The sequence below is a fragment of the Leptonychotes weddellii genome, chromosome 7 (genome assembly GCF_054177405.1).
Source record: "Leptonychotes weddellii isolate Sample4059 chromosome 7, ASM5417740v2, whole genome shotgun sequence".
In the NCBI taxonomy this organism is placed as follows: Eukaryota; Metazoa; Chordata; class Mammalia; order Carnivora; family Phocidae; genus Leptonychotes; species Leptonychotes weddellii.
Genome location: NC_138375.1, coordinates 79,648,085 through 79,667,243, shown reverse-complemented (window position 1 = coordinate 79,667,243; position 19,159 = coordinate 79,648,085). Strand labels below are relative to the sequence as shown.

At 39.0% G+C, this 19,159-nt stretch overlaps 1 long non-coding RNA gene across 8 annotated transcripts in view; it reads left to right on the top strand.

Annotated features, from left to right (window-relative positions):
* The window catches only part of LOC115944730 (uncharacterized), a 127,920-nt gene that overhangs the window by 32,872 nt on the left and 75,889 nt on the right, over positions 1 to 19,159 (top strand). The gene's annotated exons all lie outside the window — the stretch shown is intronic.

Here is a 19,159-nt window from a genome sequence, read left to right as displayed (position 1 = left end):
TGATGGATAAGTTAGACGGAGAGGCACAAATTTTTAGAGGATGTCAGGAAAAGAATCTCACCTTTTGTTAATGCAAACTATTTTTTCCCTCTTTCCTCCCTCTCTACCACTGCCATATCCCTGTCCTTCACTTTTCCCCAATTAACCTCTTCTGTTGTTGTACCTGGCACATAGTAGGTGCAGAGTAAATATTTGTGTGTGTGAATGAATGAATGAAGGATGTCCAGGATACAAGAGCTTCTTAGTTCACTTGAGTCATCTGGCTCTTACCGATGCTCAGTGTATAAATTGGACGTGTTGTTGACAACTTTCTTTGCTCTTTGTGTGCATAAGCTAAGAATAAACAGCAGTGAAGGGAAGGGAGTGCTTCATTCATTGGAGGGTTACACCATCATAAACTCACCAAAGTGTACCACACAGAGCCAGTGATCACAGAAGACAGGCAACCCAGGCCCCATCATTAAATATAGAAGCCTGTCTTCACTGTTCTTATCCAAACAGACTCTCTGTATTTTGGAAATTTCCACCACACTTCCTTTTGAGTTACTTCTTTTCTCAAGATACCAAGACTGAAGCTTTACAGAGGTAGACTTGGTCAGGGAAGCTGGAAAAGCAATGGCTACACATTCCCTTGTCCCCCCTCCAGAGACTGTGGTGTTAGCGCTTTTTGGCTGACTTTTATGTCCCTGACAAATTTCTCTATTCTGGTTAAGATTTTTTGGGTCTATCTTCTATGAAAAGTGGTCTCTCCTGAGTGAAAACACCTCATAGAAGAGAAGGCTCTGTTTGCATTCAAGAGGATAAACAGACAGGAAACTCCGACATTCAAAGGGTTGAGTTGCAACAACTAAATGATTCCTCTTTCTCTAGACCAAGTAAAAGCTGTAACACCTCAAGTCTGTATCTTTAATTGGACACCAACCATCTAAGAAAACTCATGTAGAATGGATAAAGTTATTTGTGTTTTGCCAGAAATGTTTCACACCCAAAGGCTCAGTACTTTTTCTTGTCACTAGTGAATTGTGTGTGTTTGTGTGTGTGTGAGAGAGTGAGTGTTAAGTACTATCTTTATGTTCTGTTGTTTAAAGTATGCAACATTTAATCCTTCATGTAGTACTGAAAATAATCTTAATATTTTATAGTTTTAAAAGTTAATAGTTAATACATTTTTTATTAAATTAAAATATTTTTAAACACTGAAAACAGTTTTTAAGTGTTTTATTGTTTTAAGTATTACCAAAAATTTACTAAAATAAGAAAGTAGGTGAGAATAATGGCGAAGCTGCAGCAAAGGAAGAAATGTGCTCCTGATGCCAAAGTGAAGGTGTGATAATCCGATTGTGTGGGTTCACAATCCTCTGAACAATCTTCCCGTCCCTGATATGTCCAGTGGCTGTTTGGCTTGTTTCAAAGGTGCTTATATTCCTTACTTTCTTCTAATGCTTTATACTAACCTAAGGTAGCTTGAATATGTTTCTATTCCTTGTCACCTAAAAAAGCCAAACATACTCATGTTATGAAAGTAATATATGCACTCATATATTTTGTGGAAGTTGTTTGTAAACCGTAAGCTAGTGTTCAAATATGAGGTGGGATTGGAGAAATTTAGGATATAAATTAGCCTCCAATATAAAGGCTTATTGAGGAAAAAATTCATTTGGTGGTCAACTTGCATCTCTATTGTGTAGGTATTCTCTGATTTTTTGAAGTAGTCTAGAGGTGGTCAGGACTTGTATATTCCAATGACTCCTTACTTGCCTGACTACTTATCTTTTGGCAACTTAAGCTTTTGGCAGAAAATGCAGTTATATAGTAGGTTTTTATCCAGAGTCATATTGATTATTATGTAACATAAATTATTAACAAATTTAGATCTCTTTTTCCATCTCAGAACAGATTGGAAGGAAGAAGGTGAAATAATATTAGATACAGGCATAGCAGTAGAAAAGTCTTAACTGAGGATCTGAAACTGAAGGAGAAAGCAGCCAACTTTAAGGGCAAACAGGACACACAGATATGTAATACAATAGTGGAGATTCACGACAAGGACATGAAACAAAAATTTTTAAATTTGCATTCTAAAACATTTTTTATGGAAGCAAGGGCATTTAGAAAACATTTAGAAACTAATAAAAAATGGTCAAAATGAAAGCATTTAATATGTTTATATACTCAACAAATATTTATTTGGAAAATAAACATGTCTGCAGCCATCTCATTAATGAGCTGGTACTGAGTTTTGAATTGAAGGCAATTTCCATCCATTCTCTCAAAAGGTGATCTTCTTTGTTCCTTTTATAGCCTCTCTGGACTTCATTCTCAGAGGTTTTGACATAAATCAGAAACATTCTTTGGTGGATTGTAATATCTTAAGACACTCATCAAAAGCACAAGAGTCGATACCTGAGATATCTGGAAAACTGTACATTTCTTCAGTTTTCCTTTTAAGGCTGATCTAGTCACTGGTATACTGATAAACTCTGCAGGTAAATCTATGCAGGTAAAATTCTATTAAAGCTGATGCCACTAACATCTAAAGAGAGAGTTTGGGGACCCTCTGGATGTGCCAAAAAAATCTGGGTTTTTTTGATATTATATTGAAAACAATTCAATTTATAAATAATGTTTTATGGTAAATGCTTCATTTTATTCCTTCCATGTAACAACTGCCCTCTGTAATGAAAGTGATTGTGCTTGACGGCTAAGGGAAGTAGAACTGGTCTCCAGCTTTCAGTGTGCTGTCGTTTGATCATGAAGGCATACTTACTCTCTGCTCTTCCCACTCTGACACACCCATCATTTGCACTTGGGGAGTGTACCTTCAATACCAAGTTACTCCTGAAAACAAAATAACGCCACCAATGTGCAGAGCCGGTAGACAACTAGGAAGAAAGGGATGAGAACGATGCACACGCAACTTCCCTCCTTTCCCTTTTTTTCAGGTCTGGGCATGGATTGTCAGTTGCCAATTAGTTATAAAGAGGCTTGATTGAATCCACTTCATTGTCTGCTCTCAGATTGGGAACTTGTTTTCTATGAAGGTCATTATTATAACAAAACTCAACTGAATTATATAGCAAAAATTGGAATGATCCATGTAGAATATGGTAAGGAGAATCAACCCATGATCCTGGAAAATATTAGGCCACGGCATATTCAGTTCTGCCTTAGCGGCCTCTTCAGAGTTCCAGATCTGCAGTCTACTGACTGTATGAAAATTTGCCAACCAGATGTCTGCCACCAACAAACTGATGTTACTCCATGTTATCCAGCTTGGCCTTGGAGACTGAAGGCCAAAAAGCATGTTGACATTTTATGGTAAAAAAGTGCATCAGGAGGGCAACTACATACTAGGTTACCCTCCCAAGTTTGACCCCTGTCTTTAGTTTTTTACTGCCTGAACTGGCACCAAAGAAACTCCTTGAAAATAACACATTCCTTGTCCGTTCAGTGGTTAATGATGCTTAAAAAAGTCAGTTTGTAACTGTGACCTAAATTATGCCAGAAGCTGTAAAACCATGATTTCTTTAAATTCAAATATGACCCCATGCTTTAAAATCACCAGACTGACCCTATAGTACTGTTGCTGAGTGTGCGTGTCCTCACATAAACACATACACACACACACACACAACACTTGGCATTAAATGGCTCGATAAAAGAAATGGTATTTTTCAGACTTCCATGTTAAAGAAAAGGCTCATGAAAGAGATGTAAGTGAGCTTTAAGCCAAACATTTGTTTGGCTTTGCTGCAGCAGGCTGCAGGAATGTAAACTTTTTTTTTTTTTTCAATGACTTCAGCTCTTAATTTGAAAGCAAGGATTTTTAGGAGTGAGCAAGAGACTATATTTGGCCAAAAAATTCTGCTGGCTTTACTTAGCCACTCTGCACATTCAAAACAATACTTCTTTATCAAAAAAACAATAGTCTGTTTTATTCACAGCACATGTAGAAGTTGGAACATCGACTGAATTCCACTTTCTTCTCTCGCAGTGTGTCTGTAACCAGCTAATGAGCTGCAACAGAGCCTGGCCTTCATTTTCAGCAAATTAAGTTCATCCCTCATAGGAATTGTGGTCTGGCTGTGGCACCGCTCCTAGGTATGGGTGGGATTTGTTTCTTCTACCAGCTGTAGGTTAGCCACATGGGTACGTGCTGTCACAGCACACAACAGAATTTTCTCTATAATAACCAGTCTAAGTAGCCTTCTACCCCACAAAAGTAGAGCCCATTTAATTTACTTTGTGTTTATAGCACTCCCTCTCAAACCGCATCGTTGGCACAGACCGATATTTATACAACTTTTTATTTTAAACTATTTATTTAGAGTTGAGGCTTCAGTAGCATTCCCTGTCAGATTCATTGAGCATGCTTAAATTCAGGATGCTGAAAATGTAAACTGGGAAGAGTGATGTGTGTTCGTGGGATTCTTTTCTCCACTGCATGGACACCCACACAACTCTCGCTGAAGCGAAGGGAGGTTACATGGGTTGATAAAATCGGCGATACAGACGACTGGTAGGACACTTTATGTTGATGGGCGATTCAAAATAACTGCTCTTGCCTATTGTGTCTCCATATTTCTTTGACAATATAGTTGATCGAAGCAGTTATGTAAGATGCGTCTAACAATTTCTATTTCAGAAGTAGCGGTGTCATGGGGGAGTCTCTTTTCCTACACGATGCTATATTCCATTGCTCAGTTATTCTAATGGAAGTCTCTAGTCAGATAGGTGCTTGTCACAGAAGAAGAGGGAAATAAAGTTCTCGATTTTTTATCTGACCTCCGCATGGGGCTTTACCCAAGTTATATATTTCTTAAATAAAGCTTTTAGCTTTTTAACTTTTAAAGTGAGGGAAGGGGATGTCAATTTCAAATTGACATTTACACCACATAAAATAAAGTGGCATATGGTCAATTTTTCTGTCCACAGTGGACATTTCATACTGTTAATGGCACTGAACCTTCATTTTCAATGAGGTCCTGCATGTTGTTCTTAAGTCCTGTATTATTTTGTGATCTAAAAATACAAGTAAAGTCTTGCTCACGTCTTTGATCCTCTTTTACTTTCTTCTTTTGGTGAATACCTATCTATTTTCAAGATCCAGCTCATATACTGTTTCTTCAGTGAAAAATGTCTCATCTTCTCAAAGAACATCATAGCTCCATTGCAGTGGGATGACCTTTGGAGATGTTAACCAGTGCTTTTGTCCTAGTATTTCCTATAACCCCTACCCTTCCTCTGCATCCAGGAAGCTAGGGGAAGGGACAAAAAGTAAAACAAGTCACAGTAAAGGAGTTGACCTTTTTGTTTTTGTAACTCAAAATTAAGGTTCCGCTTTAGAAAACAGAGTTGAAGGAAGAAGGAGTCAGTTTCTGTTGTACCGTCCTCAGCCTTGCGTTAGATAAGATTTCATGGGTCCAGGAAAAGGAAGCAAGTTGAAAAGGGAAGAGAGCTTAGGTTGTGGTGCCTAAGCCCAGAGAGTGCCTGGAGTGGTGGAGAAGCAGAGAAGTACTAGAGAGGTGTGGACAGTAGCTGTGAGAGAGTGGGACTGATGAGGTCTTGCTCCAGGGATGAGGAGGATGGCCCAGGTCAACACAGAGGAGATGGGGACTTGCCCACAGAGTCCAGTGAGCAGGGGAGATGCAGTGAGGCCTGGGTTCTTCACCTCCACCCTGCTCTCCAGACTCCCCGGCACTTTTTAAGTCTCTTGGAACTTAGAGGCAACCCAGGGGAGAGGGAGCTAGAGGAGGCCATGATTTTTGCTACTGTGTACACGGGGGCTTCAAATCAAATATAAATTGTTATGGAAAAATAATGAAATGATAAAGTTTTTCCACATCTGTGCTTGATGGCTCCAGGTTTGTATTTGTCAAAGGAATTATGCCTTCCTTGTTGTCATACTCCTCTGTCAGAGAGTGTGACATGTAGTAGGCACACAAGAAACGGTTGGTAGCAACATGAATCAGTATTGTAGGGCCAGAGTTGCATGCCAACTACTCTGTATCTTTGATCTGGTTTCTCTATTGGGTCAGGGGAAAAAAAAAAAAAAAAAAAAAGTCCTGCCTTGTTTTTGCCAGCTTGTTCTGTTTACTCCTGTGGTTTCCCGAATTCCCAAACAATGCGGCATTGCCTGAAATTACACTTCAGTGTTTTCTGTAGCATTTCTGCTGCCCACCCTACTTGCAGTTAGTCCACTTCAATTCCTTGTATGCCAGCTACTGTGATAGCTGTTACTAAACCTCTACATGCGTCCACCCCAGAGGAGTTAAGTGGGACCACATCAATGCTGGGGAACTGGCTGTCTTCCAGAGCTGCACTGTGGGTCATTCTGTCTCATGCTTTGGTGAGGTCTATTTTCTCCATGGCCTTTTAGTGGGGAGAGGGGCCTGGGATAGGGCAGAGCCCAGAAAATAGAAACAGAATGCCCAGCGTGGGTGGAAAACATCCTCTTTCCCCCTTGAGTAGAGAAGATCCATTTAGGGGACGTTCCACTGATACATTCCCTGCTAGTCTGATTTTCCCAAAATTTGGTTTGCTTGTTTCTGGCACCTGTAAACCAGATGGGATATCCACTGGCATATTGAGTTGTGTGGGACGAGGGGGGCTGTTCTGTTTCCTCCTTCAGCCCTTGTAAAATCATCCACCATTTCCCTAATGCAGTGCTTAAACCTCAGCATCCGCGTCTTGTGAGTCCTAGTTGTGTGATCTAAAAAGTTCTCAAGCACTTTTAAACTTTAACACATTCAGTAGCAGTGTCACAGTGATGCCTTTTACACGTGTGTCTGAAGTGTGTTAAGTATAAACTGCCCTCTACTTCTACTTCTTTCATATATCAATTCAAATCGTTTTGGTTGCAAGTAGCCAAAAACTCAATTCAAGCTGGCTTAACAAGAATGTAAGCGCCTTGGGACACCTGGGTGGCTCGTTCGGTTAAGCGGCTGCCTTCGGCTCAGGTCATGATCCCAGGGTCCTGGGATCGAGTCCCACATCAGCTCCTTGCTCAGCAGAGAGCCTGCTGCTTCTCCCTCTGCCTGCCGTTCCCCTTGCTTGTGCTTGGGAGCTCTCTCTCTCTCTGACAAATAGATAAATAAAATCTTAAAAAAAAGAATGCAAGAGCCTCTTAACTGAAAGGTGGTGTAGTGTAGGTGGCTCCATTTTGTCAAGAAAACCTGATTATTTTCTATCTCCCCACTCTGCCTTCCAGTGCCTTCTTCGTGGTCACGAGGTGACTACCAGTAGCTGACAAAGCCAGGGCTCCCCATTTTCCTGTTCATGTCTTGCAGAGACGTGGGAGCCCCTGAGGAACCTCCTTTTCCAGAAGCCCTCAGCAAATATATCCTTAAATCGTATCTCCCCAATTTTCAAACACGTGTGTTACACATGCAACATGTCCCTCTCCTCGTCCTTCATTTATCACCTCTAACATTTATCTGGTTAACATAGATAAAGGCAGTGAGGACAATAGAACATATCAACGTGGGCTGGATGGAACTGCAGTGAAGAATATGCTGTCAGTGACACAACCTCCAGCTGCCTGCAATTAATCACTCTCACTTAATTAATCAATCAATTGAAGCTGATTGGGATTGTGAAGAGAATCTAGTGAAGCTGCGTTCAAGCTCCGGCACTGCTGTTTACTAGATGTGTGATCGCAGGCAATTTGTTTCATCTTCCAAAAACTCGGTTTTCAAATGACATGCTTGTGAAAGCATGCTGATAATGTCTACATTCTTCAAATGCCATGTGTTGTTATTATTATTTGTTATTATTTACTATTCCTGTTTTAAGTAAAACAAGGAGACTGGTCTTCATCTTAAGAGACCTGTACCAAAAGGTTTTGTAGTGTATCAGAGTCCTCATTCATTCAAAAATAAAAGTTTATGCACAATTTGAAGTGGGCAAGACGCTGTGCTAGGTGTTAGGAATATGGTGTTTATAAATAAATATGAATATTAATTATATCTCTAGAGAAAAAATAATATAAAATATAAGAGCTTCAGTTGCCTCTTCCAGGGCATATATAGAAAAGTCCAGAGGGCCTTGGAGAAAGGAATGACCAGCTTAGAGCTGAGTAGCAGTTTGCAAATGGGAGGGACTCAAACAAGAGACAGGTATTTGGTCAGGAGGTGCAGGTGCCAAAGAGGTTAAATGAGATCTGGATTGAAGGCCATGGCAGTGAGAAAGGAGATGATGGGTAAGTCTAAGAACTATTTCAGGTGAAGAACAAGGAAGACTTGCCAATTTAGTGATTAGCGTTTTTGAAATGATGGCAATGGAAAATGGAATGTCATTGGTGCTGAAGGTTTGGATGTGACTGATCTCAGAAAAGGTATGAAGATGCGGTGGGGGAAAGGATGGAGCTGAAGGTACCAGACACTGTGCTAACCAATTTACAGAAAGCCCTTAACTTCATATAAATCATCTTAATTAATTCCCCCCAATAACCATGCCAGTTATTAGTATTCCTTTTTTTTTTTAAAGGTTTTATTTATTTGAGAGAGAGAGTGAGAGAGAGAAAGAGCACAAGAGGGGGGAGCGGGAGAGGGAGAAGCAGACTCCCTGCTGAGCAGGTAGCCCGATGCGGGACTCGATCCCGGGACTCCAGGATCATGACCTGAGCCGAAGGCAGTCGCTTAACCAACTGAGCCACCCAGGCGCCCATTAGTATTCCTTTTTTTTAAATAGATGATTAAACTAAAAATGAGTGATTTTTTTTGTTTGTTTTTGGTTTTTTTCCTTTAAACTGGTAATTCTAACTAATACATACACAGAAAAACCAAAAAGGAAACCCAAGTGGTTATTTGGTCAGTTAGATTAACATAGTCATTTTGTGTGGACAATTCAGGTCAAAAAAGCCACCCTACTTTCCTCCCACCAGATACCATGCTGTGATTGTGTATGTGTGTAAGAATGTATGTTTGGAGAGGGAATTATTTTTACTATAGAAACTTTCATCTTTGTGTTGGCTATTTAACATTGGCTTCATTCATACTTAGATGTGCCTGGAAAATGTAGTTCCATTATGTTGTCTATAACTACTCTGGTTCTCTTATAAATTTAAAGTCCTTTGTATTTTTTTTTTTAAAGATTTATTTATTTATTTAACAGAGAGAGAGAGAGCGAGAGAGGGAACACAAGCCGGGGGACTGGGAGAGGGAGAAGCAGGCTTCCTGCTGAGCAGGGAGTCCAATGTGGGGCTCCATCCCAGGACCCTGGGATCATGACCTGAGCGAAGGCAGCCGCTTAACCAACTGAGCCACCCAGGCGCCCCATAAAGTCCTTTGTGGTTTAAAATAAGGTCCACTCCAGTAATTAAAATCATCTTTTTAGGTAATGCTGCTGCTTTAGGAAACCATGCTTTGTCTCCCAAATTTCTTAACCTTCTGTCCACTCCCAGGCACCCCTTCTAGTTGATGAATGGATGTGTGGTGGAAGGGTAAGACTTTCACGGTCTTGGGGCACCTCGTTGGCACTGTTGGTCAAGCGTCCGACTCTTCATTTTGGCTCAGATCCTGATGTCAGGGTTGTGAGATCGAGTCTCACCTGGGGCTCCTCTCTAAGCATGGAATCTGCTTGGGATTCTTTCCCTCTCCGTTTGCCTTTCCCCCCACATGCACTCGTGCTCTCTCTCTCTCTCAAATAAATAAATAAATAAATCTTTAAAAAGCATAGACTTTCATGGTCTAGGAGTGGTGGGGAAGAGCTAGTATCTTTGCGTGTAGAAGGGTCATGTTCCTTGTCTACTGTCTTGCTGGCATTTAGCTGATGCGGGCACCTTTTGTCTTGGCTTGGTCAATTTGCTTTTACCTTGGCTTTCTCTGCTTTATTCCCCATATTGCTCTCTGGTGGAAAGGCCCAATTGACCCTCTATCATGGAGGCATCTTGCTTGCTAGCTCTTAACTCAGCTGCCTCGTTAATTCCTTATGGGTTTAGGGTGGGGTGCTGTGGGAATGCCTGGTTTCTATCCAGGCCACAGTGAAACAAAGCAGAGTCTAGGAAAGCCATTCCTCAAAGCTAATAGATGAACTCTCAGAAAGCCTCGATGTGGGGCCACCCCAGGGTGTGGGGGAGGTTGCATTCTAGTTGATAGAGAATTTGAAGTCGCTCTTTCCTTGGGCTGCTGCTTCTTTTTTTTTTTTTTTTTTAAAGATTTTATTTATTTATTTGACAGAGAGAGACACAGCGAGAGAGGGAACACAAGCAGGGGGAGTGGGAGAGGGAGAAGCAGGCTTCCCACAGAGCAGGGAGCCCGATGCGGGTCTCGATCCCAGGACCCTGGGATCATGACCTGAGCCCAAGGCATATGCTTAACAACTGAGCCACCCAGGTGCCCCTCCTTGGGCTTCTTGTACCTTACCACTAAGAGTGAAATCCACAAAGGGAAATTGGGAGGCAGTCTCAGATGACTTTCCACAGTCTATCGTCCTCAGCCCCCAGAAACAGAAGAGGTAGGCTTTCCTTCCCTTCCTTGTTGTCCTAAGCCTTTCTATAAGAAAACAGCCAGCAGAAGGGCCTGGAGGTTCTTAGGTGGAAGGTATCCTCTCTTCATAATGAAAATTCTAGATTGAGTCCTCCAGGCTGGGGTGGGGGGGTGGAGGGGGCCTTGAAACGTTAAGTAGGAACTAAAAAAATTAGCAAATCAATGCAGTCTCCCACAAAGACTTGCTTGCAAACTAAGTTTTTATCCTTTCCTGGTCTAGGGCAGTAAGTTTTCTGGCTCTGCCTTGAAGGTGAGAAGCTACAAAGACATGTGATTTAGGGAATGTCATGAAATGCATTGGTTTAATATTTGCAAAATACCATCCCTAGTACAGTTACATAGATATAATAAAAGTCCAGAAATCAGTGTAGCTGAATATGCAGTTTAAACTGTCTAGCTTCTGGTGAAATTAACACAAGAATCACTTTCTAATCCATTTTGTCTAGCAAGTAGGAAAGGTGGAAAGCTGGTTTTATTGTGAGCTAAAAGTGGGTAAAAACTAGTAGATTTTATTTAGAATACAGCCTGTAAAAAAAAAAAAAGAGAAAGAATTACAGCCACTATGACCAAAAAAAACAACAACAGGCAAACACTTCTTTTATCAATAAATAACGAATTAACAAAAAGGTGACTTTTACAGTGTAATGTTCTTAGGCTCTTTTTAAACTGGCATTTTTAGAGATTGTTTTCTAAGTGTTTTGTCAGAAAAAAAGCTTTAGTAAATTTTATTTTATGAATGCTACAGTTTAGAGTTCTGTTTTATGTGATAGCAAAATAAACTCACTTCTTTTATACTTTTTTCCCCTATCAGATTTCACTATTTGTAGCAAGCCTTGTCAAATAGGGTGAAAATTAAATTATGATAACATGAAAAGTGTACCTAGAAAATCGTGTGAATTCTTTAATAAAAGCTCTACACTTGCTTTACTCGAAGGAATATTTCCTTCATGGTGCAAACTGATAATTAGAAGTATTGAATTAGATATTTGTAAAAGAATAGTGGAAATTACCCATTATTGCACTGCATTATATCTCTTAGTTTTGGTATTCTATGCTAATTATGAGCCAAAATTTCCCCCAACTTCCAAACTCATCATAAAAGAAACACATATAATGGACCACATTTCCTAAAATAATCTCTGAAATTATGGACACATTTATTCGTGTTAATGTGAGGTTTGCATTTTAATTTAGATGATGGCGCTGTGGATTGCTTTTCTGAATAACTTCATTGAAGGACAGTTTTTAAGAACAGATAAAAGGCAATTGTAACATGAACCCTTCTCTTCTCTCCTGTATGCTCTGAACTGCTTAAGTCCAGAATCTTTTTTTTTTATTGCACTTGTCAAACCTTAATGTTTAAAAGTTTTTCATCCAAATATGCATACATAAAATTACATATAATGGATGGAAGAATTATGGCAGTACTTCTTATTCCCTCCTTTTCAATAATTATATGTATATCTGTTACTCATATAAAAGTGTGGATCTGTAACTGCCATAGTCTTGTTTCTTGAGAGATGACAGTTCCTCTTTTTTTCTTATGAACTTAGAAGTATAGATGTAATATTCTTACTCATGTAGTATTATTATTGGCTTTATTTTTCTGCTGTTTTTGATGACTTAATCTTAAAAATAAAAATTTAAAGATGATTTAAAAAAATTTCTTCCTCTGCATGTACTAACTTAGGCAACACCTCTGGAATTGCAATTTGCCTTGAGGAATTTGATACATATTTTAATAGTGGGCAGAGGAAGAAGCATATTTACATATGATGCTTTTAATTACTTTAATTTCAGGACTGTAATTTGTCATCGTTTCTGGAAATTTTTATTTTTTACTTCTGGAAAAGGGGGTCCTGTTACCTGTGCACACATAGTAATTATTTCTTCTAATGGAAGATGTGTCTTAAATCTGAGCTTTCTAGCAACCATGCCGGGGAACTGATGATATTCTCTAACTCTCCCCACCCAGCCCCACCCTGTGAGTTTATTATCTAAAACTAAGTTATGTATCATCATCAAAACTTATTTCTTTAATATATGAAAAAAAACTACATTTTCACATAGTTATGCTTTCACTTTGTAAAGTTTTATCTTAAAAGTGGCACTAATGAAAATGTGAAAATGAAGATCTCCTTTTTTTTCTTCAGTTTTATCGAGAAATAATTGACAGACATCACTGTCTAAGTTTAAGGCATACAGAATGATGGTTTGATTTACATATATTGTGAAATGATTGCCACAATAGGTTCAGCTAACATCTATCAGCTCATGTAGATACAATAAAAAGAAAAGAAAGAAAAAAAGGAAAAAAATTTTCTTTATGTGATAAGAACTCACAGGATTTACTCTCTTAAAAACTTTGCTGTATATCATAAAGCAGTGTCAGCTATAGTCATCATGTTGTACGTTACATCCTTATTTATCTCATAACTGGAAGTTTATACCTTTCGACCACTTTCCTCCAGTTCCCCTTCTCCCCTCCTTCCAATTCTCGTAACCACAAATCTGATGTCTTTTTCTATGAGTTTGGCATTTTTTATTTTTGTTTTTTACATTCCACATTTAAGTGAGATCATACAGTATTTTTCTCTGTCTGACTTATTTCATTTAGCATAGTGCCTTCAAGTTTCATCCATGTGGTCACAGATGGTAGGATTTCCTCACTTTTATGGCTGAATAATATTCCATTATATATATATATATTTTTTTTTTGACATATATGTATCTCACAATTTTTCTATCCACTCTTTTCTTGGCTATTGTAAATAATGCTACTGTGTACATACAGGTGCAGGTATCTTTCCACATTAGTGTTTTTGTTTCCTTTGGCTCTATATCCAGAAGTGGAATTGTGAGATGATATGATAGTTCTATTATTAATTTTTTGAAGACCCTCTATGCTCTTTTCCATAGTAGCTATACCAATTTACAATCTCAACAGTGTGCACAAAGGTTCTCTTTTCTCCACATCCTCGCCAGCATTTATTATCTCTTGTCTTTTTGATGAGGACCATTCTAAGAGGTATGAGGTGATACCTCATTGTGGTTTTAATTTGCATTTCCCTAATGACTAGTTACATTGAACATCTTTGCATGTGCCTGTTGGCCTTTCGTATATCTTTTTTGGAGAAATGTCTATTCAAGTCCATTGCCCATTTTTTAATTGGGTTATTTGGTTCTTTCGTTACTGAGTTGTATGAGTTCTTTATATATCTTGGATATTAACTCCTTATTACATATACAATTTGCAAATACTTTTTTCCCATTCCACAGGTTGTCTAAAATCTCCTTTTTTTTTTTTTTTAACATATCATCCTTTATGTGGCCTAAGAAGGAATTAGTTAACATGATTTTTAATTTGTCTCAAGGCCCGTGGAAAGAAACTAGCTTTCTAGAATGTACATGTTTGAGGATTGTACAGAAATAAATATCTCCCCCTTGGAATTTAAATTGTATCTAGTAGTACTATTTTTATACCTCTTACTAGGAAATGAAATACCTCTAAATTTAGTGCTTTGGAATTTTATTTCCACTAAAAATTTCTTCAGATATGTGAGCACCATAGTAACAGCTTTGCAAGCTGATTCTTCATTACAGTTCCCCGATAAGAGCTTCACTCGAGACAGTTCCTTTGGGATGACTGAGACTAAAAATCAATTCTGATAACATTAGAACAAACTTAAAGATGGGAAAAAAACAATCAGAGAAAGCGTGCATGCTGTGGATAAACAGAGCTTCCCTTAAAAAATTTTTTTTGATCAAAAGCTAAAATGCAGTTTTTTCAAAACTTTTCATTCCTCATATTATTTTATATCTAGGTAAGACTTTTAACCCCTTAAGAAAAAATAACTCTTTTACCAGAGATAGGAAAAAAATTCAGCTGAATTTATTTATGGCATAGGTACAGGTCTTTTGCCTGTTTTGCAATGACAACGTGTTTACAAAACCTACCAGTAAGTAATAGGGGATGTGTAAATGTGAATGCAACGAGTCTATTTTAATAAAAAGTTAATAACATTATTTTCAAGAAAATCATTGCATTTTAAAAAACGTGTACACTAAACTGAGCTCTGATCATCTTAGAAAGAAGTCTGTCAAAATAAATCAGGTTGATAACTGATTAGCAGAACGTGTAGTCTGTCATTTTTAAATATGTGACCAATTTCTTCCCGTAAATCTTACCTTTAAAATCTTCAAGGGGAAAATTTATTTTGGGCACATTGGCCATGAATATCAGTTGACATTTATACAGTGCACAGAATTTATACTGTGGGTTAGGATGTCGGCCATAATTTTAGGCTGATAGTTTGTAAAGGGAAGATTCCATTTTGTACTGTTTGTAAAATGTTACTCTGCAATTCCATGCTCCAAGACTAACAAAGTCTATCCAAGTATAGTCAAGCGCTGCAGTTTAACTTAATGCATTCATTAAACTAGGCTTAGATTGTCCTAATTATATGTTATCAACAATTAAGAAATGGATCACATGCCACAGACTGGCTAAAACATTCTGTATTCTTGGCTGGATGCCAGCGGAGGTGCCAAGTTCCATTCTACCTTGTCATCAGCTGCAACTCTGATTTTGCAGTACAAGCAGCAGCTGTGCTAGACAAAATAATCCAAATTCTCACATGTACTTTTCCTTTAGGAAGTAGCTCACACTGAATTGCATTTCTGGTGTGACTAGTGCTACACCTGAGTGAGTTTGTGCTGAAAACATATTTTATGCAAATATAATTTTTAACCGATATAATCTTTCGTGACTTTCAAGTGCATTTGTCCTATCAAAATAATGGTCTTACTTTTCATGCTGAAATTATTACCAAATGGATTCTGTGGGCAGCAAAGTACTCTTTGCTCGTTCGGCAATGATTTTCCTATACCTCAAATTACATAATTTTATAGGTGCTCTGTTTCAAAGGAAAACAATCTTTATTGATCCAGGCAGTCAGAGCTAATCATGGATCTCTGATCTCAAAACTCCTGGCAAAATCCTTTTATTCAGAACACCCCTATGCCAGACGCTCGACACTTCACAGATCCTTGTGGGATGATGGGTTTTTCAAACAGTCTGATTGTTCAATCTAGTGTGGCTTCTGAAAGTGGAGATTCAGCAAGGCTTTCCCCTGAGCAGAGGCAGGCCCGGCCAATTTTATGAAGAGTTAAATTTGACCCAGCTTTTACTTCAAATTGTCATCCTTGTTCTTGGTAACTTAAAAATGGATTTCAGAAGGTGTTCTTTCCATGTGTTTGATAGAAGACCCTGGAGTAGTAGGTGTGTATGGATCACAGCAGGAGCAGAAGGCAATGGTGCCAGGATGCCATGCTAGGCAAATAAACACTAGCAGCCTGAGGTCATTTGCTCCTTGAACAGATTCCGTGAGAGACAATCATGGAAAGCTAGCTCCCAGTAGAAGAAACTAAAGTTTACCACAGAGCTTACATAGGAGTTGACGTGTATTTTCAGGTTACCAAGTAAATTGGTTATTGGAAGCTTTACTTCAGGGGCGCCTGGGTGGCTCCATCGCTTAAGCATCTGACTCTTGGTTTCGGCTCAGGTCATGATCTCAGGGTCTTGAGATCGAGCCCCACTTTGGGCTCTGCGCTCAGGGAGTCTTCTTCTCTCCCTCTCCCTCTGCCCCCTCGCCCCCTTGCTCATGCGTGTGTGTGTGTGCACGCTCCCTCTCTCTCTCTCAAATAAATAAATACATCCTTAAAAAAACGTTTTACTTCATTCTACACGAATCAAGGTGGAGGGGTCGTGCTATATCAAAAGATTCAGACAAGGTCTTTAATTTACATACAACTTCTCCTGTGCCATTTTGTAATGGCATCTGCTGAGATCATTTCCTAATGGGCAATTTAACTTTTCAAATTTTACTTTACGCTAGGAAATCCTTTACAAGTCACAGAAATATGCCAAGAAATTCTTTTGCCAAAACCATTTCCCAGAATAATAATTTCCTTTGATTTCACAAAAGATTTTCCTCCTTTTTTCCCTTTAGTAGATCATCTATTTAGGGGTTCAGGTGAGAGCTCTCAGGAGAGAATCTATTCTGTTTGATCTGTAGAATATACTAGTCCTCTCGCTCAAAAACCAACCAAATAGTCTTATTATCTATTTGCATCCTCTCTCTCTCATCTCTCTGCTTTTGGTTTAATACTGTGTACCAGGCTATAACATAAGAAACGCAAGTCTAAATAACCAATTTTTTTTCTGGCCATTGGGTAACACAGTCTTGGTGAGATAACATATTGGTAGTGGGTTTGCCTGTTTTGGTCACCATGGCCTCCTCGGCACCCAGAGCAGTGTCTGCCCCAGTAGGTACTTAGTAACAAATATTTGTGGATTGAGGCTCTCATTTGGCTGCTTTCTTTATACATAATCTGTCATCTAGATGCATCTTTCACTCTGCTCGTGATTTTTTTTCACTCTTGGGGGAGTTCCTCTAAAGATATTCAGCCTTTTTTTGAGTGGTTAAATTTCCCTTTCCTCTTCAGACTTACTTTCCTCCTGGTCTTTTGTTAGAAACAACTTTTCCCCCCTCTTGTACTTCTTTATTGTCTATTGCTTTTCTTACATCTTTTCTCTTTTGAAATGGACTCTCTTGCTTTCATTTGTCAGATTTTTTTTTTTCCTCCTTTTATTCTCTTTCATGTTACCACGTAGGCTGGGCTGAGTTACTGGGACAGCTGCTCTCTGTGACCTCCTCCACGCTGTGCTGACCACATCACCAACTGGCGGGGTGTGGCACCTTAAGGCCTTCCAGGAGTCTTGCTATCAAATGGAAATAATGGAGTAACATTTTTGAGTTATAATTTAGGATCTCTATGAGAGAATTCCAGTAATGTTAAGCATTTTAAAGCAGATGTACTATATATATATATTACTTAAATGATTAGTAAAATTCTGAATCTTAAAATCAGTCTATTTCATATAGAAGCTGTGTGTGAATACACAATTCAGATAAAGGTCACTGGTTAATAACGGCATCCAAAAGAAGCCCTTCCACCTGGAAGTGTATGCTTCTTCCAGGAAGCTATTCTTAATAGAAGACTGTCTTTTAAAACGCAGAAGAATTTTTTATCATATTCCTATTGTCTTTTGACTTGTACAGTTACTGAACTGAGCCAAATCCTATTCCTCCACTGGCTTATTCCTTCTCAACTACATATACACACAAGTATATACATATGCTCATGCTGTAGTGGGAAAAATAGTGGGTTTTTTTTGGCTTATTTGTATCGTTAGGAGGATATCTATTTTTCCCTGTCATAGGAATAGAGGTTAGTTTGGTTTTGCTTCAAAATATGTGGGACTAGAAGCAGAGTACAGTTGATCAGTGCTGAGAAACATTTCTCTGTCTTTGTTTTGATTTGAGAACCCAGTGGGCCGTTTTTTGCCACTTCCATTCTTCTCCATTTCATCACAACCTTCTCATCAGCTGCTGTGCTGTAAAAACATGTGTGGATAGTTTCTGGTACTTCCATGGGGGGAAGCCTGACTGCTTAGGGGAATGCACAGGGTAGAGGGAGGTCCTTTACACCCTGTAGCCTGCAGGACAAATCACTGAAATCCTCTTAGATTTTAGAGGGGAATATCCTGAGCTGTTCTGAAATCTCAAAAGGACTAACAAAGTTCATTCCATTTGTCATTGAAATGTGACAGTGATATAGAACAAAACCTTTCCGCAGTGGGGGCTGGCTGCACCGAATTCCTTTTGCAACAAGGAAATTAGGTCAGAAGAAATTTAGGTCAACACCTTACAGAAATGCCCCCATGCCTGAAAGGAGCCAGGAGAACTTAAAATGTTACAAACAGAAAGGTTATTGTTTTTATATTTAATTTGAAAAATGGTACCTTCCAAATCTTAGTGTGATACAAACTCAGTTATGATTCAGCAAAGAAAATTACCTCTTGCATCATTAGCGCTGCTCCTGATAAATCAAGGGACAATCCCGAGGTACTTCTAACCAAACCCAACCCAGTCGACCCAGTTTAATCATGCAATTCAAGAAATATTTATCAAGTGTTCATTATGGTCAATGAACCTATTAGATAATTTAAAGGTTATAAAGATTAATAAGCATCCTCCTCCCCCACCAACTCCATCTTTGCCATTAAGAAGCTTATAAGCTAAAGAGGAGTAGAAAGTTAGGGGTACACGAAAGTGCAATATAACCTATAATTCATTGATTCTCGCATCATACGGTAAATGAGCTCCTACGTGCCAAAACCCATGAAAAGTGACATACAAGAGTTAAAGCAAATTGATTCTGGATGAATAGGAGGAAGAGATTGGGTCAGTTTGGGGTGGGCAGGAAGGAATAATTTCTTGAGAACAGGGCAATTTGAGTAAACTTCAAGTGAGTCTAATTTCAGCAGATGGTGACCTGCAAGAGATGCCTGTGCAGAAGCAGCACACGGGGTACCGGGGGCGTCTGCAGCCGAGGAGGGGACAAAAGTAGAGGCAGTGGCTGGGAGTTCACGAAGAGAGAACAGTATGTGCAAAGACAAATAGGTAGAAAAGAACTGGGAGTTCACGAAGAGAGAACAGTATGTGCAAAGACAAATAGGTAGAAAAGAACTGGGAGTTCACCAAGAGCGAACAGTATGTGCAAAGACAAATAGGTAGAAAAGAACTGGGAGTTCACCAAGAGAGAAC